This window comes from Ailuropoda melanoleuca, chromosome X (assembly GCF_002007445.2).
Source record: "Ailuropoda melanoleuca isolate Jingjing chromosome X, ASM200744v2, whole genome shotgun sequence".
Classification (NCBI taxonomy): Eukaryota; Metazoa; Chordata; class Mammalia; order Carnivora; family Ursidae; genus Ailuropoda; species Ailuropoda melanoleuca.
The window spans coordinates 61,574,168-61,598,795 of record NC_048238.1 but is presented as its reverse complement, the minus strand read 5'-3'; the positions used below and the strand labels follow the sequence as shown (position 1 = coordinate 61,598,795).

General features: G+C 38.7%; 1 protein-coding gene across 1 annotated transcript in view; it reads left to right on the top strand.

The window, feature by feature from the left end:
* HDX (highly divergent homeobox) overlaps positions 1–23,804 on the top strand; it is a 284,176-nt gene extending 260,372 nt beyond the window's left edge. Inside the window, exon 11 of the transcript XR_004622468.1 lies at positions 23,755–23,804. The gene's annotated coding sequence lies outside the window, so the exon portion shown is untranslated. The remainder of the gene's footprint in view (positions 1–23,754) is intronic.
* The last annotated feature ends 824 nt before the right edge of the window (positions 23,805–24,628 follow it).

The following is a 24,628-nucleotide window of genomic DNA, read 5'->3' as shown; positions in this document are numbered from 1 at the left end:
CTCAAGCCCAGCTAGTATACTTATGATTGTTGTTTTAAATTCTGATTCAAGCATGTTGCTTATATCTGTTTCAATTAGACCCCTTTCTTTTGGGATGAATTCTTCTATCTTGGCATTTTGTCTAGGGCTCTGTCTTCTGTGTGTTAGGAAACCCTCTTACTTTTCCTGCTCCTGAGAATAATGGCTATGTTATGAAGAGGCCATATATTGTTCAGCGCCTGGCTCTTCATGAGGTCTATCTGGTGTATGCTCTGTGTATGTATTGTGTTTTGGCTGCTCTTTCCCTCAGGTCAGTCCTCTGCTTTCCTGCAGTGGTGAGTGTTGGACCCTGTCTAGTGAGTGGTGAATTTAAACTAGGTGTGTTTTGGTCTACATTCAATTTCATCTAGCTGAAGTTTTGCATCTCTCTATGGTCAGTAGATTTGGTGCGTACAGGGCAGATTGTGTTGGTTTTCTGGGGAAAGGTCCTGTTGTTGCTCTGGCTCTCAGACACACTTGCCCTAATAAAAAAAATACCTGCAGGGTTCCGGGGGGAAGGGTTTGTGTAAGCAGCTCAAGCTTTCTCTGTGCACACTGTGCTGCTCACTAAAGTCCATCCCTGCTGATGGATGGTGGGGGGAGTTTTGTCAGCTCACTAAGAAAAGACTAAGAAACTTTGTCCTTTTAACAGAAAGAAAACCAAATTCTAATTTTCCACCAGTGCACTTTTTTTCTTTTTAACTTACACAAATCCATAAACATATATAAACAAATAGACAGTCACAAACAGAAACCCCACACCTTTCATTTTAAAACTCTAGCCATAGATCAGGTACTCAATCATATGGCTAAAACTTTTGACTGATATTTGTTATGGAGACTTTGGACTAGATTTTTGGTGTGGAACCTTCTATGGCAGTCTGTATTTTAAACAGCTTCTGCCCACCCCACCCCCGCCCTTTTTTTTCCCCTTCAGTTTCTGTGATCAATATTTTGGTTATTACCTGGGTTGCTTACATAAGAGTTACAACTTCAAGAAACAGAGAAATAAAGCCAGTTTTTTTCCCTAGCAGTTTGGGGGTAATTACTATTTAAACTTTTTTGTTGTTGTTGTTTTTTGGTATTAGAGGGTGAATGGCATGGGGTGTTTGCCCATTATTTCATCAATCACAACAGCCTCCTCTTCATTCTTATCACTTTCGCATAGATTCCAATTTTTAACCACCTAATCAGGATTTGTTGCAAGTACTTGGATCTTAATCTGAGGTATTTTGTGCCCCCCAGCTTTGCAAAATGGCACAAGGTCTCCAACTTAACTATCTTGCTCTGCCACTTTTTCTGCTAGACCCAAAACTAGCAAAGTCATGGATAACCACATGTCCTTCTCTAATATCAACTTTTCTTCCAAATTAATAATTTGAGTTTCAGCTTCTAGGTGAGCATCAGTGTCCAAACTGCCCACACTAAAGTCCATCTCCACTGCAGCAGCCATTTCTTTTCCTTTTTTGCTGCAGTGTTTTACGTGCAGTTTTTTAAACAATACCTATTAATGCAACTGGAATTTTGGAAGTGTCCTTGTACTCACATGATGGTCCATAAGCACTTGACACATGAGCCATCCCTTTATACATAGGGCCAACTTGGAGTTTACCTGTGGATGCTTCTTTCCAAAGGCTAGGGAACTTACTTAAGATGATTATACAGACCACTCCTCCCCATAGAGAGGCTTATATGTAATTTTCCCCATGGATACCCCTTTCCCAAGGCCCATTTCTCCAATCTTTTGGCTGACTCACTAAGTGTTATTTCACAAGCTCCTTGGAGCTTTCTGTATGTAAATTGAAATGGGACCCTGTTTGCACATGGCGGGGAGAGACAAAAGAGGCAGGCCACTCTAGGTTGGTAGTTGGCAGTTTTAATAAACAAGGAGAATTTCCATACAAGGCTTACTTTGGGTACTCACAAGACAAATACATCTCTGCCCCTGCCCACCAAATCTTAGAAGTTTATATGGAGGCCTTAATTGGGTTCATCCCCATATACCATCCAGGTAGTGTCAACACATGTCCTTGGTGCAGACACTGAGAGTGGGGAAGTCAAACAGATCTCACATTCCAAGGATAAGCGATGGGGTTAGGAACCTCTCCAAGCACATAGGTACAGCTTGTAGGTCAACCAGCCATCACAACTCCTCAATGACCTCTTCCAACATTTTATCTTATTGATTGATTTGTAGATGTTGATTCATCCTTGTATCTTTGGATTATTTAGTCCATTTTCACTTTAAGTAACTTTTATAGGTATGTACTTATTTCAATCCTGTTAATTGTTTTCTGGCTGTTTTTGTAGTTACTCTCTGCTAGTTTTTCTTCTCTTTCTCCCTTTCCTTGTGGTTTGATGACTTCATTTAGTGTTATTACATTTCTTTCTTATTTTGTGTGTTTAATTTATTGCTTTGTGGTTATCATAAGGTTCACATATATCTTCCTATGTATAATACATTCTTTTTTTAATTATATTATGTTAATCACCATACAGTACATCCCCAGATTCCGATGAAAAGTTTGATGCCATTCTAAGTTGATAACAACTTAAATTTAAACACATTTCAAAACTCTACATTTTAACTTCCACACACATTTTGTTTTTGATGTCACTTTTTACATTTTTTAAAATTTTATGTATCCTTTAACTAATTGCTATAGCATTAATTTAATTTTTCTACTTTTGTCTCTTCACTTTCTTAATACCTTTATAAGTGATTAATTCACTACCTTTACTATATATTTATATTTTCCAGTGAGATATTTACTTTTGTATGTTTTCTCATTATTAATTAGTGGAATTTTTTTAGGTTAAAGAAACCCCCTTAATATTTCTTGTAAGGTTTAATGGTAATACTGTTCTTTAGATTTGCTTGCCTGGAAAACTCTTTACCTTTCCCAAATCTCAATGATAACCTTGATGGTAGAGTATTCTGAGTTGTAAGACTTTTTTTTTTCTTTCAGCACTTTGTGTCATGAAACTCCCTTCTGGCTTGCAAAGTTTTTGCTGAGAAAGCTGTTGTTAGCCTTATAGGATTTTACTTGTATGTAACAATTTCTTGTGTTTTGCTGCTTTTAAGATTCTCTCTATATATTTTACATTTGACATTTTAATTAAAATGTGTCTTAGTGTGTCTCTTTTGGGGTCCTGCTTATTTACAATTCTCTGGGTTTCCTGGACCTGAACGTTTATTACCTTTTCTATGTTGGGGAATTTTTCATCCATTACTTCTTCAAATAAGTTTTATTCCTCTTTCTGTCTCTCTATTCCTTGTGGGACCTCAATAATGCAAATATTATTCCATTTGATGAATTTCTACAGATCCCTCAAGTTATCTTAATTTAAAAAATATTTTTGGGGGGCACCTGGGTAGCTCAGTAAGTGTCTGATTTCTGCTCAGGTCATGATTCTGGGGTCATGAAATTGAGCCCAATACCAGGCTCCCTGCTCAGTGGTGAGTCTTCTTCTCCCTCTCCCACTTTCCTCCCAACCCTGTTCATGCTTTTTCTCTCAAATAAATAAAATCTTTTTAAAATTCTTTTTTTTTCTTTTTTGCTCTTTTGTCTTGGTGAGTTCTATTGCTTTATTTTCCAGCTCACTGATTAGTATATCTACTTCATCCAGTCTTCTTTTGAGCCCCTCTTGTGTATTTTTCAGTTTGGCTATTGTATTTTTTAGCTCAGTGTCTTTTGTTTAGTGCTTTCTTATGTTTTCTGTGTTTTTGCTGAAGTTCTCTCTGTGTCTCTCCATTCTTCTTCCCAGCATGCAAGCATCATTATAATCATTGCTTTGAATTCTTTATCAGATTGATTACTTATCTCTGTATCATTGTGAACCTTTTCTGAGTTTTTTTCTTATTCTTTTGTTTGAAACATATCTCTCTGTTTTCTATTTTTGCTTGATTCTCTGTTTTTTTTAATATATCAGGCAAAATATCTCTTTCTCTTAGTCTTGAAGTAGTGGCCTTGTGTAGGTGATGGCACGTCTTGTTCAGCCTTGCCCTAGCTTTTGCTTACCTCTTGAACGTTTGTGATTGTCTAAATGCTTAATTTGCTCTTAATATGCCCCCACTGTTGAAAGGGTGACAAGACTTGTCAGTGATCCATGGAGAGGAATCTCATTTAGCACTTAGTATTAGGATGACTGGAAATCAGACACCCAAACAGGAGTTTTTAAAGTATGCTACGGTTGTAATCCTTGATGATCAGACCAGGAGATGTGGAAGTCTCTCCTTGTGACAGTTGAAAAAATTGGGGCCCCAGATGAATGTATAAGCTCCTTTATCTGACGTCTGATAGAGCTGTAGGGAGGCCAAGGGTTGAACAAAGATGGTGTCTCCTGGCTTATGTTCTTTAAGTCCAAAACCTTAGCCTCTTGATATGTGAAACTTTGATGCCCATCCTTCCAACTATAGCTTCAGGATAATTAGTTTGTTCTTTTTTAAATGTTTTTTTATTATATAATGTTAGTCGCCATACAGTACATCCCTGGTTTCTGATGCAAAGTTCGATGATTCATTAGTTGCGTATAACACCCAGTGCACCATGGAATACTTGCCCTCATTACTACCCATCAGAGGTCTATCCCATTCCCCCACCTTCTCATGTTTCATTGCCCCTTATGATTACCCCCCTTTCTTTATCCCTTTCTTCCCCTACCAATCTTCCTAGTTCTTATGTTCCATAGAGGAAAGAAATCATCATAATTGTTTTCTCTGCTTGACTTATTTCACTTAGCAATATCTCCTCCAGTGCCGACCATGTTGCAGCAAATGTTGAGAACTCGTTCTTTCTGATAGCTGAGTAATATTCCATTGTACATATGGACCACAGTTTCTTAATGCAGTCATATGTTGAAGGGCATCTCGGTTCCTAANATTCCCCCTTCTGATTACCCCCCTTTTCTTTATCCCTTTCTTCCCCTACCGATCATCCTAGTTCTTATGTTCCATAGATGAGAGAAATCATATGATAATTGTCTTTCTCTGCTTGACTTATTTCACTTAGCATTATCTCCTCCAGTGCCGTCCATGTTGCAGCAAATGTTGAGAATTCGTTCTTTCTGATAGCTGAGTAATATTCCATTGTATATATGGACCACAGCTTCTTAATCCAGTCATCTGTTGAAGGGCATCTCGGCTCCTTCCATGATTTGGCTATTGTGGACAATGCAGCTATGAACATTGGGGTGCATATGGCCCTTCTCTTCACTACGTCTGTAACTTTGGGGTAAATACCCAGTAGTGCAAAATCTGGGTCATAGGGTAGCTCAATTTTTAACTTTTTAAGGGACCTCCACACTGTTTTCCAGAGTGGCTGTACCAACTTGCATTCCCACCAACAATGTAGGAGGGATCCCCTTTCTCCACATCCTCTCCAGCAATTGCTGTTTCCTGCCTTGTTAATTGTTGCAATTCTAACTGGCTTAAGGTGGTATCTCAGTGTGGTTTTGATTTGAATTTCCCTGATTGTTAAAGATTTTGAACATTGTTTCATGTGTCTGTTGGCCATTTGTATGTCATCATTGGAAAAGTGTCTGTTCGTATCTTCTGCCCATTTTATGATTTGTTTATTTGTTTCTCGTGTATTGAGTTTGAGAAGTTCTTTGTAGATCTTGGATAGATACCAGTCTTTTATCTGTAGCATCATTTGCAAATATATTCTCCCATTCCGTGGGCTACCTCTTAGTTTTCTTGTTTCCTTGGCTGTGCAGAAGCTTTTTATCTTGATGTAGTCCCACATGTTCATTTTATCCTTTGTTTCTCTTGCCTTTGGAGACGTGTAATTAAAAAGGTTGCTCTGGCCGATGTCATAGAAGTTGTTGCCTATGTTCTCCTCTAGAATTTTGATGGATTCCTGTCTCACATCGAGGTCTTTCATCCATTTGGAGTTTATTTTTGTGTATGGTGCGAGAGAGTGGTCAAGTTTCATTCTTTTGCATGTAGCTGTCCAATTTTCCCAGCACCATTTATTGAAGAGACTGTCTTTTTTCCACTGGATGTTTTTTCCTGCTTTGTCAAAGATTAGTTGCCCAAAGAGCCGAGGGTCCATTTCTGGTTGTTTATTCTGTTCCATTGGTCTATGAGTCTGTTTTTGTGCCAGTAACATGCTGTCTTTGTGATCACAGCTTTGTAGTACAGCTCAAAATCCGTCATTGTGATAGCCCCAGCTTTGTTTTTCCTTTTCAACATTTCCTTGGAGATTCGGGGCCCTTTCTGGTTCCATAAAAATTTAAGGACTATTTATTCCAGTTATTTGAAAAATGTCATTGGTATTTTGATCCGGATAGCATTGAAAGTGTAGATTGCTCTGGGTAGTATGGACATTTTAACTATGTTAATGCTTCCAATCCATGAGCATGGAATATTTTTCCATCTTTTTATGTCTTCCTCAGTGTCTTTCAACAGTGATTTATAGTTTGTAGAATATAGATCCTTTACGTCTCTGGTTAAGTTAATTCCAAGGTAACGTACGGTTTTTGGTGCTATTGTAAACGGGNTTTTTGGTGTTATTGTAAATGGGATGGATTCCCTAATTTCTCTTTCTTCAGTCTCGTTATTCGTGTATAGAAATGCAACTGATTTCTGGGCATTGATTTTGTATCCTGCCACCTTACTGAATTGTTCTATAACTTCTAATAGTTTGGGAGTGGATTCCTTTGGGTTTTCCATATAGAGTATCATGTCATCTGCAAAGAGAGACATTTTGACTTCTTCCTTGCCAATTTGGATACATTTTATCGCTTTTTGTTTTCTGATTGCTGATGCAAGGACTTCTAGTACTATGTTGAATAATAGTGGTGAGAGTGGGCATCCTTGTCGTGTACCTGATCTTGAGGGAAAGGCTTCCAGCTTTTCCCCATTGAGAATAATCTTTGCAGTATGCTTTTCATAGATGGCTTTTATGAGATTGAGAAATATACCCTCCATTCCTACACTCTGAAGGGTTTTAATCAGGAAAGGATGCTGTATTTTGTCAAATGCTATTTCTGCATCGATTGAGAGGGTCATATGGTTCCTGAGTCTTTTCTTGTTGATATGGTGCATCACGCTGATTGATTTGCGAATGTTGAACCACCATGCATCCCAGATATGAATCCCACTTGGTCATGATGGATAATACTTTTAATGTACTGTTGGATTTTATTAGCAAGGATCTTTNTTGTCAAATGCTTTTTCTGCATCAATTGAGAGGATCATATGGTTCTTGAGTCTTTTCTTGTTGATATGATGTATCACATTGATTGATTTGCGAGTGTTGAACCATGCTTGCATCCCAGGTATGAATCCCACTTGGTCATGATGGATAATCCTTTTAATGTACTGTTGGATTCTATTAGCAAGGATCTTGTTGAGGATTTTGGCATCCATATTCTTTAGGGAAATCGGTCTGTAATTCTCCTTTTTGAGGGGGTCTTTGCCTGGTTTGGGAATCAAGGTAATATTGTCCTCATAGAATGAGTTTGGTAGTTTTCCTTCTGTTTCTATTTTCTGAAATAACTTTAGGAGAATAGGTATTATTTCTTCTTTGAATGTTTGGTAGAATTCCCCAGGAAAACCGTCTGGGCCTGGAGTTTTATTATTTGGAAGGTTGTTTATCACTGACTCAATTTCTTCATAGTTAATTGGCCTATTTAAGAAATCTATTTCTTCCTGTTTCAGTCTTGGTAGTTTATAGGTTTCCAGGAAGGCCTCCATCTCTTCCAGATTGCTTAGTTTATTGGCATATAGCTGTTGATAAAAATTTCTAATAATCCTTCCAATTTCAATGTTTTTGGGCGTGACCTCTCCTTTTTCATTCATAATTTTAATAATTTTGGTCTTTTCTCTTTTCGNGCCAGTGGTCTATCAATTTTATGGATTCTCTCAAAGAACCAGCTTCTAGTCCTGTTGACCTGCTCTACTGTACTTCTGGTTTCTAATTCATTGATTTCTGCTCTAATATTGGTCAACTCTTTCCTTGTCAGTGGGTTAGGCCTGTCCCTCTGTTGCTGTTCCAGCTTCTTGAGGTGAGAATATAAAAACTGCATTTTAGATTTTTCTATTCTTTTGAGTGAGGCTTCAATGGCTATGTATTTCCCCCTTAGGGCTGCCTTTGCAGTATCCAGTAGGTTTTGGACCGTTGTGTATTCATTCTCGTTGGTCTCCATAAATTGTTTAATTTGTTTTTTGATTTCCTGGTTTATCGAGTCATTCTTGAGCAGGATGGTTCTTAGCCTCCAAGTGTTTGAGTTTCTTCCAGGTTTTTCCTTGTGGTTGAGTTCCAATTTCAGAGTGTTGTGGTCTGAGAATATGCAGGGGATAATTTCAATCTTTTGTTATCAGTTGAGACCTGTTTTGTATCCCAGAAAATGGTTTATTCTTGAGAATGTTCCATGGGCATTAGAATAGAATGAATAGTCTTTGGTTCTGGGGTTTAGTGTTCTATATATATCTATGAGGTCCAATTCGTCAAGTATGGCATTCAAAGCCTTTGATTCTTTGCTTAGTTTTTGCCAGGGTGTTCTGTCTATTTCTGATAGTGGGGTGTTGAGGTCCCCTACTATTACTGTGTTCTTATCTATATGTCTCTTTATTTTGGTTAAGAGTTGGCTTGTGTATCTTGCTGCTCCCCTGTTGGGGGCATATATATTTATAATTGTCATATTCACTTGTTGAATACTTCCTTTAAGAATAATACAGCGCCCTTCTGTATCTCTCTCTATAGTCTTTAGTTTAAAATCCAATCTATCTGATATGAGAATTGCTCCCCAGCTTTCTTTTGAGATCCATTGGCATGAAATATTGTATTCTATCCCTTTACTTTCAGTCAGAATGTAACTTTCGGTTCAAAATGAGTCTCTTCTAGACAGCAAATGGATGGGTCATGTCTTTTTATCCAATCTGCAACCCTGTGGCATTTTATAGGAGCATTCAGCCCATTTCCATTGAGACTGAGTATTGAGAGATATGATTTTAATGATGCCATGTTGCCAGTAAAGTCTTTGTTTGCATCGGTTGTGACTTTGTGCTCTATATCAATCTTGGGGCCTTTTTACCTTTATAGAATCCCCCTTAATATCTCCTGTAGGGCTGGTTTCGTGGTTACGAAATTTTTAATGACTAGAGATTCTGGAACGTCTTTATTTCTCCATCAATTCTGAATGACAGCTTTGCTGGATAAAGGATCCTTGGCTGCATGTTTTTCTCTGAAAGAGCTTTAAAAATGCCCCCCCAAGCCTTTCTCTCATTCCAGGTCTCTGTAGACAGGTCTGACGTAATCCTGATACCTTTGCCTTGGTACGTGAGAAATTTCTTTGCCCTGGCCACTTTCAATACTGTATCCTTGGATCTAATATTTGTGAATTGCACTACGACGTGTCGTGGCATAGGTTTGTTGTGGTTGAGCTTGGGTGGGGTCCTCTCTGCCTGTTGGACACGAATGTTTGTTTCCCTTGCTAGATTTGGGAAGTTTTCAGCTACAATTTGTTCAAATATCTCTTCTAGACCTCTGGTTTTCTCCACCCCCTTAGGGATGCCGATGATTCTGACATTGGATCGTTTCATAGAGCCAATAATCTCCCATATTCTACATTCGTGGGCATGGATTTTTTTAAGACCAGGTTCTATTTTCTTTTTTTCTTCCACTAACCCATCCTCCAATTCGCTAATGCGTTCCTCTGCCTCGGGGACCCTTGCCATCAGAGCCTCTAGTTTTGACTGCATTTGGCTCATAGAATTTTTAATTTCTGTCAGATTTGCTCTCATTTCTGCCCTTAGGGATTCTATATTCTCAGTAACATTTTCGTTAATACTTTTTTCAAGTCTACTCATCATCTTGACCATTGTTGCTCTGAATTCCATTTCTGATAATTTGGATACATCCAAATCTATTATTTCTGTGGCAGAGGCCACAGACTCATTATCTTTTCTTTGCTGGGGGGGACTTCTCCTTCTCGTCATTCTGATGAGGAGAGATTGCGGGGTTGTCCAGAGACCAAATTATTGACTGGGACCCAGGCTGTGCACCCTTGTTTTATAGAGATCTTAGGGATGTGGGCTTCTTCTTTAAAGATTTTATTTATTTATTTGAGAGAGACAGACAGTCAGCAAGAAAGGGAACGCAAGCAGGGGAGTGGAAGAGGAAGAAGCAGGCTCCCAGGGGAGAAGCCCAATGAGGGACTCTTTTCCAGAACGCTGTGATCATGCCCTAATCTGAGGACAGGCACTTAATGACTGTGCCACTCAGGCGCCCTGGGTTGTGGGCTTCTTGATTTTTCAGCCTGCCTTCTGGGGGAGGGGCCTGCCGCGCTGGTCCTCAGGAATCCCTGTTTGGGTAGAGTCTCCTTGTCCCCTGTGAGGGGGGATGGGGATGGGCACCCTGTGAGCTGGTATTTCTGGGCTTTTGTTCTCTGGTGGCTTTCCCTGGTGGTCTGCTGTGCCTCTTCTGAGAGCCAGAGCAGTATCGGCAGAAATTCAGCCTCTGTCACTGAACGGAGGGATCGCAGACCCTTCTCCACTGATGTTCTGGCCACTTTCACTCTGTTTCTGTTGGTGCTGCTCAACCCTGCAGCATCCCGGGCTGTGTGCCCCACACCCGGCGTCCCAGCCATCACTTTCAGAGCCAGCTCGTCTCTGTCCTTTGTGTTTCTAACCCCACCAGCTGCCAGCCGCCCAGTGCATGCCCCCGAGCTCCCAAGCTCCCTGTTTCAGTGTGGTTCGCCTGTGCTCTGGAGCGCCAGTTTTCAGTCTGGTCGTGCTTGCACTCCTGAGCTCTCAGTTTCACTCTAGTTCGATTGTGCGGTCAGGAGCTCCTGTTTTCATTTTGGACACGGGCGTTCCCACACTCAGTGACTCAGTCTGCTCTCTTGCTGGTGCTGGTCTGAGAGTCCAGCCCACTCCCCAGCACAAGGGGCTATTGCTTCCCTGCGCCTGAGCGCAGAGGCTCCCTCCCCCTTCCCTTTATCTTCCTATATCTGTGCTCGGATTCACAGCTCCCCGCTTCATACCTCAATACTCAGCACTGGAGATGTTCATTTGTAGAGATCCAGATGTATTTTCCTGCATCTCAGGCTGATTCTGTAGGTGTTCAGAATGCTCTGGTAGATATCCAGCTTGACTCGGACCAGCTGAGAAAGGGTCGCCTACTCCTCCTCCATCTTTTCTCCTCCTTGCAGAAAGTGGTTGCCTTTCTGTTCATAGAGTTTCTGCTACTCTTTTCTTCATTCTCCAGTTGAGTTTGTAGGTGTTCAGAATGGTCTGATAGCTATCTAGCTGCATTCCTGGGACCAGACGAAATTTAAGCCTCTTGCTCCTCCGCCATCTTGGACTCCTCCCTCTGATTTCATATAATTTCTTAGAGTATTCTCTTATAATCTTTTGTATTTCTGAGACGTCATTTGGTTTTTCTCTGCATTCATTTCTGATTTTGTTAAATCCTCTCTCTTTTTCTTGTTGAGTCTGGCTAAAGGTTTCTCAACTGTTTATCTTTCCAAAGAAACAACTCCTAGTTTCATTGATTTCTTCTAATTTTTTTAGTTTATATTTCATTTACTTATGCTCTAATCTTTTTATTTCCTGCCTTCTACTGACTTTGGGCTGTGTTTGTTTTTTGGTCCCTTTATGTGTAAGGTTAGATTTTTGCTTCTTGAGGTAGTCCTGTATTGCTATAATCTTCCCTCTTAAATCAGCTTTTGCTGCATCCCAAAGATTTTGGATCATTGTGGTTTCATTTCATTTATCTTCATGTATTTTTTTCTTTTTTCTTTGATTTCTTGGCTCACCAATTCATTGTTTAGTAGCATGTTAATTAACTTCCGTCTATTTGTGTTCTTTCCAGATTTTTTTTCTTCTGATTACTTTATAGTTTTATGGCATTGTGTTCAGAAAAAAACATGGTATTTCAATCTTTTTAAAAAAACTTACTGAGAGTTTTTTATGACCTAACATGTGGTCTGTCCTGGAGAATGTTCTATGTGCACTTGAAAAGAATGTGCATTCTGCTGCTTTGGATGAAATATCTGAATATATCTGTTAGGTCCATCTGGTCCACTGTGTCATGATCATAAGTTTTTTTTTTATCTTTTCTTTTGTTACTCTGATGTATCATGTTGATTGATTTGTTAATATTAAAACATCCACAGTTTGCATTTGTTTTTTCTGTCTGTATTATCTAACCTTTGAGGTAGTTGGGGTGATAAAGTCCAATACTATTATTGTATTCTGGTCAATTTCTTCCTTAATGTCTGGTAATACTTGCTTTCTGTAGGTAGGTGTATAAAGGTTTAAAATTTTTGTATCTTATTGTTGGATTGTCCCTTTATCATTTTGCAGTGTTTTTTTGTCTCTTGTTACAATTTTTGTTTTAAAGTCTACTGTATCTGATATAAGTATTGCTACCTCAGGTTTCTTTACACATCTGTTTGCATGGTAAATGTTTTCCATCCCTTCATCTTCAAACTGTATGTGACTTTAGGTTTGAAGTGAGTCTTTTCTAGGCATAATATAGATGGGTCATTTTTTTTTCTTTTTGCCATTAAGTCACTCTATGTCTTTTTATTGGAGCATTTAGTCTATTTAAACTGAAAACAATTATTGATAGGTATGTACTCATTGTCATTTTATTACTTCTTTTACATTTCTTTTTTTCTCTGTTCCTCTCTGTTCCTCTCTTATCTTATTCTCTTCCCATGTGGCTTGATAGCTTTCTTTAATATTATACTTAGACCATTTTGTCTTTATATTTTGTGTATCTATTATAGCTTTTTATTTATGGTTATCATTATGCTCATATAAAACACTTTATGTATATAGCAGCATGTATTGAGTTGATGGTGGCTGAATTTTCATCCTATTCTAAAAGCACTACGTTTTTACTCCCTCCATGTTTTATGTATGTGATGTCACATTTTACATCATGTTATTTTGTGAATGCATTGAGTGATTTTTTTAAATGATTTTATTTATTTATTCGACAGAGATAGAGACAGCCAGCGAGAGAGGGAACACAAGCAGGGGGAGTGGGAGAGGAAGAAGCAGGTTCATAGCAGAGGAGCCTGACATGGGGCTCGATCCCATAACGCCAGGATCATGCCCTGAGCCGAAGGCAGACGCTTAAGTGCTGTGCCACCCAGGCGCGCCGCATTGAGTGATTTTTATACTTATAACTGGTGTTACTGTTTTTAAGTTTTAACCTTGATATTGGTTTTCTAAAAAAGTTTTTATTTAGATAATGTACAGTTAACATATAGTGTAATAGTAGTTTCAGGTATACAATATAGTGATTCAAGATTTCCATACACCACCCGGTACTCATCTCAACTGCACTCCTTACTCCCCATCATCTATTTCACCCCCACCTCCACCCATCTCCCTGCTGGTAACCATCAGTTTGTCTTTATAATTATAGTTAAGAGTGTGTTTCCTGGTTTTCCTCTCTTTCTTTCATTTTCCCTTTGAACATTTGTTTTGTTCCCACAAATGAGTGAAATCAAAATCCCACATATGAGTGAAATCAAATGGTAGTTGTCTTTCTCTAACTCACTTACACTAGCTCCATCCATGTCTTTGAAAACGGCAAGATTTCATTCATTTTTATGGCTGAGTAGTTGTATACATATACCACTTCTTCTTTGAACACTCATCAGACAATGCACACTTGGGCTGTTTCCATAATTTGCTGATTGTTGATAATGTTGTGATAAACATTGTGGTGAATGTATCCCTTGAATTAGTGTTTTCATCTTTGGGTAAATACCTTAATAGTGTAATTGCTGGATTGTAGTGTAGCTCTGTTTTTAACATTTTGTGGAATTCCCATAATGTTTTCCAGAGTGGTTACACCAGTTTGCATTCTCACTAACAGTGCAAGAGGGTTGCCTTTTCCCCACATCCTCACCAACACCTTTAGTTTCAGTGTTGTTGATTTTAGTCACTATTATAGGTGTGAGGTGATATCCCATTGTACTTTGATTTGTGTTTCCCTGATAATCAGTGATATTGAGCATCTTTTCATGTGTCTGTTGGCTATCTGATGTCTCCTTTGAAAAATGTCTATTCATGCCTTCTGCCCATTTTTAATTGAATTATCTGCGTTTGTGTTGGGCTTAATACATTTTTTAAATAGACTTTTGGATGATAATACTTTATCTGATATGTCATCTGGAAATAACTTCTCCCATCCCTTAGGCTGCCTTTTAGTTTTGTTGATTGTTTCCTTCATTGTACAGATGCTTTTTATTTTGATGCAGTTTCAGTAGTTTATTTTTGCTTTTTCTCCCCTTGCCTCAGGAGACATATATAGAAAAAAAGGTGCTATGGCTGATGTCAGAGGAGTTACTACCTGTGTTCTTTACTAGGATTTTTATAGTTTCAGGTCTCACATTTAGGTCTTTAATCCATTTTGAATCTATTTTGTGTATATTGCAAGAGACTAGTCCAGTCTCATTCTTAGCATGTTGCTTTCTAGTTTTCCTAACACCATTTGTTGAAGAGACATTCTTTTTCCCATTAGGTATTTTTTCCTGCTTTGTAAAAGATTAGTTGACCAAATAGCTGTGGATTCATTTCTAATTTTCTATTTTGTTCCATTGATTTATGTGTCTATTTTTGTGCCAGTACCATACTGTTTTTATCATTACAGGTTTGTAACATAACTTGAAGTCCAAAATTGTGATGCCTCTAGCTTTGATTTTCTTTTTTAAGATTGCTTTGGTTACTCTAGGTCTTTTGTGGTTTCTTACAAATATTAGGATTGTTTGTTCTAGATCTGTGAAAAAAGCTGTTGGTATTTTGAGAAGGATAATATTAAATGTGTAGATTCCTGTGGATAGTATAGACATTTAAACAATATTTGTTCTTCCAATCTATAAACATTGAATGTATTTCTTTTTCTTTATGTCATCTTCAATTTCTTCTATCAGTGTTTTATGGTCTTCAGAGTACAGGCCTTTCACCTCTTTGGTTAGGTTTCTTCCTTGGAATCTTATTGATTTGGGTGCAATTATAAATAGGATTGATTCCTTGATTCCTCTTTCTTGTGCTTCACTATTAGTGTATAGAAATGCAACAGAATTTTGTACATTGATTTTGTATACTGTGACTTTCCTGAATTCATGTATCAGTTCTAACAATTTTTTGGTGGAGTCTTTCAGATTTTCTATGTAGAGCAGCATGTCATGTGCAAATAAGGACATTTTTACTTCTTACTGCCAATGTGGATGCCCTTTCTTTCTTTTTCTTGTCTGATTGCTGAAGCTAGGATTTCCAGTACTATGTTAAATCACAGTGGTGAGAGTAAACATCCCTGTCTTGTTCCTGACCATAGAATAAAAGTTTTCAGTTTCTCCCCATGAGGATATTATCTTTGTTTTTCATATATAGACTTCATTATGTTGAGGTATGTTCCCTGTAAACCTACTTTGTTGAGGGTTTTTACCATGAATGGATGTTGTACTTTGTTGAATGCTTTTTCTGTGTATATCAAAATGGTCATGTGGTTCCTATACTTTCTTATATTAATGTGGTATATCACATTGACTTGTGAAAATTGAAACACCTTTGAAACCCACGATTAATCCCACTTGATTCTGGTGAATGATATTTTTAATGAATTGTTGGATTCTGTTTGCTAGTATTTTATTGAGAATTTTTACATCCATATTCATCAGGCCCATAGTTTTCTTTTTTAGTGGAGTCTTTATCTAGTTTTGATATCAGGGTAATGCTGGCCTCATAGAATAAGGTTGTAAGCTTTCCTCCCTTTTCTATTTTTTTTTTTGAAGAGTTTGAGAACAGGTATTAAGTCTTCTTTAAATGTTTGGTAGAATTTGCCTATCTAGTAGTGTGGCCCTGGACTTTTATATTTGTTGAGGCCAGTTTTGTAACCTAATACGTGACCTATTTTGGAGAATGTTTCATGTGGACCTGAAAAGACTGTGTATTCTGCTGCTTTAGGATGGAATTTTCTGAATATATCTGTTAAGTCCATCTGCTCCAGTGTGTCAATCAACGCCATTTTTCCTTGTTGATTTTCTGCTTAGATGATCTGTCCATTGCTGTAAGTGGGGTATTAGAGTCCCCTACAAGTATTGTATTGTTATTGATGCGTTCCTTTGTTTTTATTTATTGATTCATATATTAGTGTGCTCCCAATTTGGAGGCACAGATATTTATAATTCTTAGATCTTCATGATGGATTGTTACTTTATTATGCTATATTGCCCTTCTTCATCTTGTTATAGTCTTTGGTTTAAAATATAGTTTGTCTGATATAAGTATTGCTACTTTGTTTTTCTTTTTATATCCATTTGCATGAAACAAATGTTTCTCCATCCCCTCATTTTCAATCTGTGGGTGTCTTTAGGTCTGAAATGAGTCTCTTGTAGGCAGCATATAGATTGATCTTTTATTTTAACCATTCTGATACTCTATGCTATTTGATTGTAGCATTTAGTCCATTTACATTCAGAATAATTAGTGATAGATATATATGTAGTGTCAATTCATTACTTGTTTTTGCATTTTTTCTAAAGATTTTCTCTGTTCCTTTCCAGTCTTTGCCACTTTTGGTCTTTGCTTCCTACTCAAAGAGTCCTCTTTAATATTTCTTGTAGGGTCGGTTTAATGGTCAAGAACTCCTTTAGTTTTTGTTTGTCTGGGAAACTCTTTATCTCTCCTTTTGTTGTGAATTATAGATGGATGAATAGAGATGGTGAATGTGGATGGATAGAGTGTTCTTGGTTTCAGATTTTTCCCGTTCAACATGTTGAAAGCATCATGCCACTTTCTTCTGGCTTGCCAAGTTTCTGTTGATAAACCTGCAGCTAGCCTATCAGTCTTTGCTTGAGAGTTAAGGACTCCTTTTGTCTTGTAGCTTTTAAGATATTTTTCTATATCACTCTATTTTGAAAACGTAATTACAATATGTCTTGGTGTGGATCTGTTTTTGCTGATTTTGATGGGAGTTCTCTATGCCTCCTGGATCTGGATGTTTGTTTCTTTCCCCAGATTAGGGAATTTTTCAGCAATTATTTCCTCAAATAAATTTTCTGTCCCCTTTTCTCTTCTTCTGGGACTCCTGTAATATGAATGCAATTACATTTGATGGATTCTCTGAGTTTCCTAAGTCTGTTCTTGTGTTCCATAATTATTCTTTTTCTCTTTTGTTCAACTTATTTTTCCCTTTATTTTTTCTTCTATATCACTAATTCATTCCTCTGCTTCTTCCAGCCTGCTGTTCATTGTATCAAACCTGGTTTGAATCTCAGTTATGGTATTCTTCATTTTTGACTGATTCTTTTTTAACTCTTTTATCTCTACAGTAAGGGTCTCCCTGAAGTCTTCCATTTTTTCTCAAGCCCAGCGAGTGTCCTTATGATTGTGACTTAAATTCTCCATCAGACATATTACCTATATCTGTTTCACTTAGATCTTTGGCTGTGACCTTATCTTGTTCTTTCATTTGACATGAATTCCTGTCTTGGCATTTTGTTTAAGTCTCTGCCTTCTTCTCTGTGTTAAATAAGTCTGTTATGCTTCCTGCTCCTGAGACAATGGCTTTATCCAGAAGAGTTCTTATAGTGTCCAGGGCCTGGCAGTTCAGGGAGTATCTTTAATGTGTGCTATGTGTGCCCTGCTGTTGCGTTTTGGCTGCTCTGTCCTTCAAGGCAGTCATCTACAGAGGTTCTCCTTGCTTGCAGTGGAGAGTGTTTGGCAAAACTTGGCAAAAATGTGGTGAGTTTTAAGCAGGTGTGCTCTGGTCTGCTTGTTAAATGAGACTTGATATTACTTCCACTAGAACTGAAGCCCTGAAGAACTCTCTAGTCAGGAGACATGTGTGGGCAGGGGTTTCTGCTGGTCTTCTAGTGAGGGGGCCCACCACACTGGGACTAAGGCAAACTTGACTGAGAGGGGCAGTCCTGACAGAGTGCAGGGGTGTGGGACTCTGTGTAAATAGGTTAGGTAGCCAGTGTGGGCTCTGCACTACTTCCTATAGGTTCCTCAGTGTTTATGCTGTGGTGTAGGGGAGGGAAATGGCACCAGACAGTTCCTTTGTCCCCAGAGAGGCATCTCCATGAACTCTGTCTCTCAGGGAAGCACTCCGAGAAAAGTGAATAATCATTCTGTGTGACCCAGTCATTTTTCAGATTGCTGTTTTCACACCTTCTGCCTCCAGTTTGTTTTGCCTGCCTTCTCTCCAGCAGCAGTGCATTGCCATCCTGGCTCTATCCCAACCAAGGATGCTGACTTTTAAAACTCTAGTGTTTAAGGACATGGTGTGGGCAGGGGCTTGTGCTGGTCCTCTGGGGGAGGGGCCTGCCACACTGGGACTGAGGCATACTTGACTCAGAAGGGCAGTTGCACCAGACTGCAGGGGGCTGGGACTTGGTGTGAGCAAGTTAGGCAGCCAGTGTCCATGTTGTGCAGTTATTGCAGATGGCTCTATGTTTATGCTGAGGGGTGGGGGATAGAAGTGGCACCAGCTGGTTCCTTTGTCCCCAGAGAGGCATCTCCATGGACTCTGCTTCTTAGGGAGGCACTCCAAGAAGAAGGAATAATCCCTCTCTCTGCCCCAGGGGTTCGTTCTTCAGATCACTGTTTTCACGCAGTCTGCCCAACTCCCCCCACCATCCGTAACCCCCCCACCCGAGATTGTTTGCCTGCCTTATCTCAAGGAGATATCCCCAGCCAAGCCCTGTAAGCCCTGCTGGTTGCAAGAACTCATGAAAATCAGCACCTTTTGCTTTCCCAGCCAATGGCATTGGGGAAATATTCTCCTTGTGCATTCCCCTGTGTGCTCCTCTCTCTAGCACCTATCTCTGTGACCACAGCTCCCTTCCTGCTGCAGCACCTGAGATCTGTTTCTCCTCTAACCCATGTCTCTGCACTTCCTATCTTTTCTTTTTTGAGATTTTTATTTTTTTAATTTTATTTTATTTCAATTCAATTAATTAACATATAGCATATTATTAGTTTCACAAGTATTGCACTAGTGGGTATTTACCCCAAAGATACAGATGTAGTGAAGAGAAGGGCCATATGCACCCCAATGTTCATAGCAGCATTGTCCACAGTGGCTATACTCTGGAGGGAGCCGAGATGCCCTTCAACAGAGAAGTGGATAGGAAAGATGTGGTCCATGTATACAATGGAATATTACTCAGCCATCGGAAAGAACAATTACCCAACATTTGCAGAAACATGGATGCGACTGGAGGAGATTGTGCTAAGTGAAATGAGTCAGAGAAAGACAATTATCATATGGTTTTACTCATTTGTGGAACATAAGGAATAGCAGGGAGATCTGTAGGCAAAGGAAGGGAAGAATGAGGGGGGGTAAGCCGAAGGGGGGATGAACCACAAGAGACTATGGACTCTGGGACACAGACTGGGGTTTCGGGGGGGGTGGGGAATGGGCTAGGCTGGTGATGGGTATTAAGGTGGGCACGTACTGAGGCGCCTGGGTGGCTCAGCCATTAAGCATCTGCCTTCCGCCCAGGGCGTGATGCTAGGGTCCTGGGATCGAGCCCTGCACTGGGCTCCCTGCTCCGCTGGGAGCCTGCTTCTTCCTCTCCCACTGCGCCTGCTTGTGTTCCCTCTTTCTCTGGCTGCATCTCTCTCTGTCAAATAAATAAATAAAATCTAAAAAAAAAAAAGAAAGAAAGGAGGGCACGTATTGCATGGAGCACTGGGTGTTATACACAAACAATGAATCATGGAACACTACATCAAAAACTAAAGCTGTACAGTATAGTGACTAACATAACATTATAAAAAATAAAAATAAATAAATAAACAAACAGAGGTAGAGTTTAGTGATTCATCAGTTACATATAATACCCAGTGCTCATTACATCAGGTGCCCTCCTTAATGCCCATCACCTAGTTACCCCACACCCCTACCTCCCCTCCAGGAACCTTAACTTTGTTTCCTATAGTTGAGTCTCTTATGGTTGATCTTCCTCCTTGATTTTGTCTTATTTTTCCCTCTCTTCCCCTATGATCATCTATTTTGTTTTTTAAATTCCACATATGAGTGGAATCATATGATAATTGTCTTTCTCTGATTGGCTTATTTCACTTAGCATAATACCCTCTAGTTCCATCCACATCATTGCAAATGGTAAGATTTCTCTTTTTGATGGCTGAGTAATATTCCAGTGTGTGTGTGTGTGTGTGTGTGTGTGTGTGTGTGCGCACGCCACATCTTCTTTATCCATTCATTTGTAGAAGGATATCTGGGTTCTTTCTATATTTTTGCTATTGTGGGCTTTGCTGCTATAAACATTGGGGTGCAGGTGTCCCTTTGAATCACTATGTTTGAATCCTTTGGATAAATACATACCTTCTTTATTGTGGTTTCTTCTTTCCCTTCAGTTGTGGAGTTTATTCTTTCAGTCTTCAGGTTGATTTCTGGAATATTTAGAATGATTTGATAGTTATCTAGTTGTATTCAAGGAAAGAGAAGAGGCTAGGGTCCTCTAACTCCTCCACCATCTTAGCTCCTTCTTTTTTCTTTCTTACAGTGTACTTTTCCTCTGGATTTCTTTCCATTATTTCTTCTGCCAGCCTTGGAATCTCAGTGTGCAGAAAAGCCTCCAATTATACGACTTTTAAAACCTCCAGGGAAATCCCACTTTCTAAAGGATAATTCTGGTATCTCCAAGTAAAGCAGTGCCACAATCCTGGACTCTAGGAAAAAGTGGAAAGTAATCCTGCTAATAAAACAAGAACACTTTAAAGATGTTACTATCTTTATAAACTGCAAGTTCATATCTTTTAACTTAAGAGTGATTTTTAAAATGCCAAATATTCACACTGTCACTTTTCTCCTCTGAGGATTCATTCCCATGTAATCTTGTACTTATTTTGGAGTGTATTTTTGTTAATGTTTTATTCTATAGACAGGGGATTTTTTTTCTTACACTGGGTGTCCTGACTACCTCCTCACCCACACTTTTACAATCCCAGCAAGCACTGTGTTCAAGGCACAATTATCCTGCTTCTCTGTGTATCTGAAAAATGCTTAAATGATTCTAACTTTGTGTTTTATGATCCTCAAACTTTAATGGATTTTAGAATCAGCTAAGGAACTTGATAATGTGTAGATTACCAGTTATTGCCCATCCAGAAGATTCTTATTCAGCAGGTTGGAATGGAATCTTGGAACATACATTCTGGGTGATTCTAATGAGGAGGACCCAGGTTATACTTTTTGAGTTGTTGCTGTGTAAGTGATCAATACCAAGTACTCTGAAAAGCTTTGTGAACTGTCTAAAGCTGACAACCAGTCTTATTTTTTCCCTTACACTTGTGTTCTTTCACTGAACTATGTCAATATAGAATAATTCATTGCTGTTGGGGATGTCCAGCATGGTTGGAATGTATTTAAGGAAGCAGAGAACCAGTAAAAAGATGGAGCTAGAGCCATTTAAACCCCATTGCACCACAGTGATCCACAGGGTGCTTTGAAATACCTGGACCTAGGCTCTATAAGATTATGACTTGAAGACCAGGAAAACACATTCTTACATTTAAAGACTAGCACTTCCTCCTTTAAATTTAAACAAAGTCTTGGAATGATCAAAAATCTTCAGCAAAAATATATCTAGAAAAGGTGAAATCCATAACCATTGATTTAAAAACATTTAGAACAAAATAATTAGCTACTTTCTTATATTAAAATTAAACACAAGAAATTGCTTCAATAAACAAATTGTACCAGATGGTTTCTAGAAAGCTAAATAGCATAGAGTGGTCCTCTAAAGTTGCAGTTAGTTAGGAAGTGGCAATAATCTGAGGCAAATTTGGACTTCAGCAGCATAGCCATACACCTTGCAGAGGTTATAGCAAAAGTAAAGGCAAACATTTTTTCTCTCTCAAGCTTTCACATACCTTCTGGAATCTGAGTTAGATTGATCATGGACTACTTTTATTTAAGAAGTTTTTTTATTGTCTTTGTTGTTATAATTAGAGATTTTAGCTCCATATAATTCTTGTGAAAATATATTAAATTACAGCAATCCATTTCAATTCAAACAGTCTTGATAATTACATACATATGACAAAATGCCCAGCTCTGCCTTGTATGGTTAGGGAAAAGGAAAACTATAAAACACTCACCTTTGCTTATACTGGTCTAACATTCTATCATTTATAAAATTCTATAACATGTACCATCTCATTCAACTTCTTATTCTTTCAGCTCAAATTAATGAGTTAGGCAAAACAGGCATTATCCCCATCTTACAGGTATGAAAAGGGACATTATAAGAAGTGATGAAACTAGAGCCCAGTAATGCACATTAGGTGTTTGTTCCCCAAAGTTACTTGCGTTTTCTTAGGACTCTCGAGGTATCTGAAAATGAACACCTTTCCAGATCCTAGAGAACTAATCTCTTACTCTATGATTTCCAGGCAGCATGAAAAAGACAGCTGGTACTGGGCCAAAAATTGTTTTCAGATCACTATGCTTGGACTCAGAACCTTGCATGGCACTCTCCCTTTGGTGCCCATACGTTCTTCCCACCCCTGGCCCAGTGCTGCTCCCCTGCTGCCTTCCATCTGTTCAGCACCTCCTTGCAATATACATTTAGGTACCACTTGTTCTCTGAACCTTGTTTACTCCTTTTTTCTTCCTAATCAATATTTTTTCTGGCTGGTGCTTATAAACCAGTCCCTCAGGGCACTTTGTTCCTTGATAATGAATCTCTCTTTAAGGTGTTAATAAGTGCTAATGAACTCATGTATTACGCTCTCAGGCAACATAATTTGCATTGTAACTGGGGCTTTTTTTTTGTGAACTGTGCTTCATCCCATTCAGGTTTTTCCCTGGACAAAATCCTCAAAGGCTTTCCACTGTCAGTCAAATTAATTTCAAATGCCTCAACCTTGAGGTATAAAGCCCCCACAGTTTGATACCAGTTTAAGCTTTCTAGCCCACCATTACCAGAAATCTATCCCGTGTATTCAGCAAAATGGACAACTTGCTCTGCTCCAAATATTTACACTGCACATTAACCTCTCCTCTCCATAAATGCTTCCTTAACCCCTCCCCATGCCCCACCTTCAGCATTTAAATCATTATCAGCTAACCTTTGAAGAACTTTAGATTAGATGTTGGAGGAAGTGGGGGGAAAATTAAAACGAGGCAAAATGAGATTACTCGCAGAATTAGAAAGATGGGAGTGTTCTAGTGAAGAGTCTTGCCAACCTAAGACTTTTGCCAAGGATCATGCCTGGAAATTGATATCTATTGGTTACCAGTTAGAATGCTTTGTCTTAGATTCAACTTCACCAGAGAAAGTGGTCCCATGGGTACCAGGGACTCAGGAATACCAAGAATACCCCAGAGAAAAGGAAAATTGAGGACTAGAGAAGTGACATGCCCAAAGTCATATACCTAATAAAATGGCAAAACTGGGATTTGTCTCGCAGTTTACTGTCCTTGAAGCTCCCAATAGGAAGAATTTTGCCCTATAAATATATGCTTTGTCTGTGCACCTCCAGTCTTGGCTCATGTCACCACCACCCCTATACAGTTTTTCCTCTGCCCCAGAGTTCACCCTATAATTCTAGTGGCAATAATTATCTAAACATGATTGCACTGTCTATTCTCCCTCACATGTAGCAAGTTCTTCTCAAACTACGTCCCTGATTAGAAGGCAGTGTCACTTAAAAGCCTTTCATTTGTTGCTTTAGTGCATCTGAGCCTCTACTAAGACAAATTTTTAATTTCTACTCTTGCTTTCTAGGTCCTGATGAAGCTATCAAGTTCCAGGGAATATCATGCAGTAATGGAGATGACCTTGATTTGGAGTTATATTTTACCTCTGTCTTCCAAAGTACCTTTGCTTTTCAGATTGGGGGTTGATAACTCTAATAATCGCATAACTATCAGTTGTGGATATGAGACTATACATCGAATATTTGATGAACAGCTAATATAAAAGAACATATATAATCAGAAACAGTAAACAAAATTAGAAACAGTAAGATTTTGGAGTCACAAATTGTTAAGCTTTACACTTCAGTTTTAGACAATAACTATTGATTCTTTGCCTTGAAAGATGAGGAAAATAACACTGTTATATTTCCTATACTCTTCTTCACTAATTCCTGATTTTTGTGATATATGTATATATTCTGTTCCATAACAATTACCCCTCAGTTTATTCTTAAGAATATGGTTAAATGGAGTAAGTGTTCACTACTAGGCCTTTTTCTACAGCTTTTCCATTCTTCTTTCAGCTGACCATTCATTATTTAGTATTTTTAAATATTTATTTATTTATTTAGGAGATAGAGAGAAAGAGAGCATGTGAGCAGCCAGAGGCGCAGGGAGAGAGAGTCCTCAAGCAGACTCCCTGCTAAGTGTGGAATCTGATGTGGGGCTCAATTCCATGACCTGTAAGATCATGACCTGAGCCAAAACCAAGAGTTGGATGCTCAATCAATTGAGATGTCCAGGCACCCCTCAGTAGTTTTAAAAAAAATAAACTATTTTATCTTTCAGTGGTCCCCCCTCAAAATGTACTCATCCTCATTATATATGCTGAGTTCTTTCATGTTTTAGAATGTATGCCTCTTAAATTGGTATTTGATCTAAAACTTGACTGGTATTCTTGG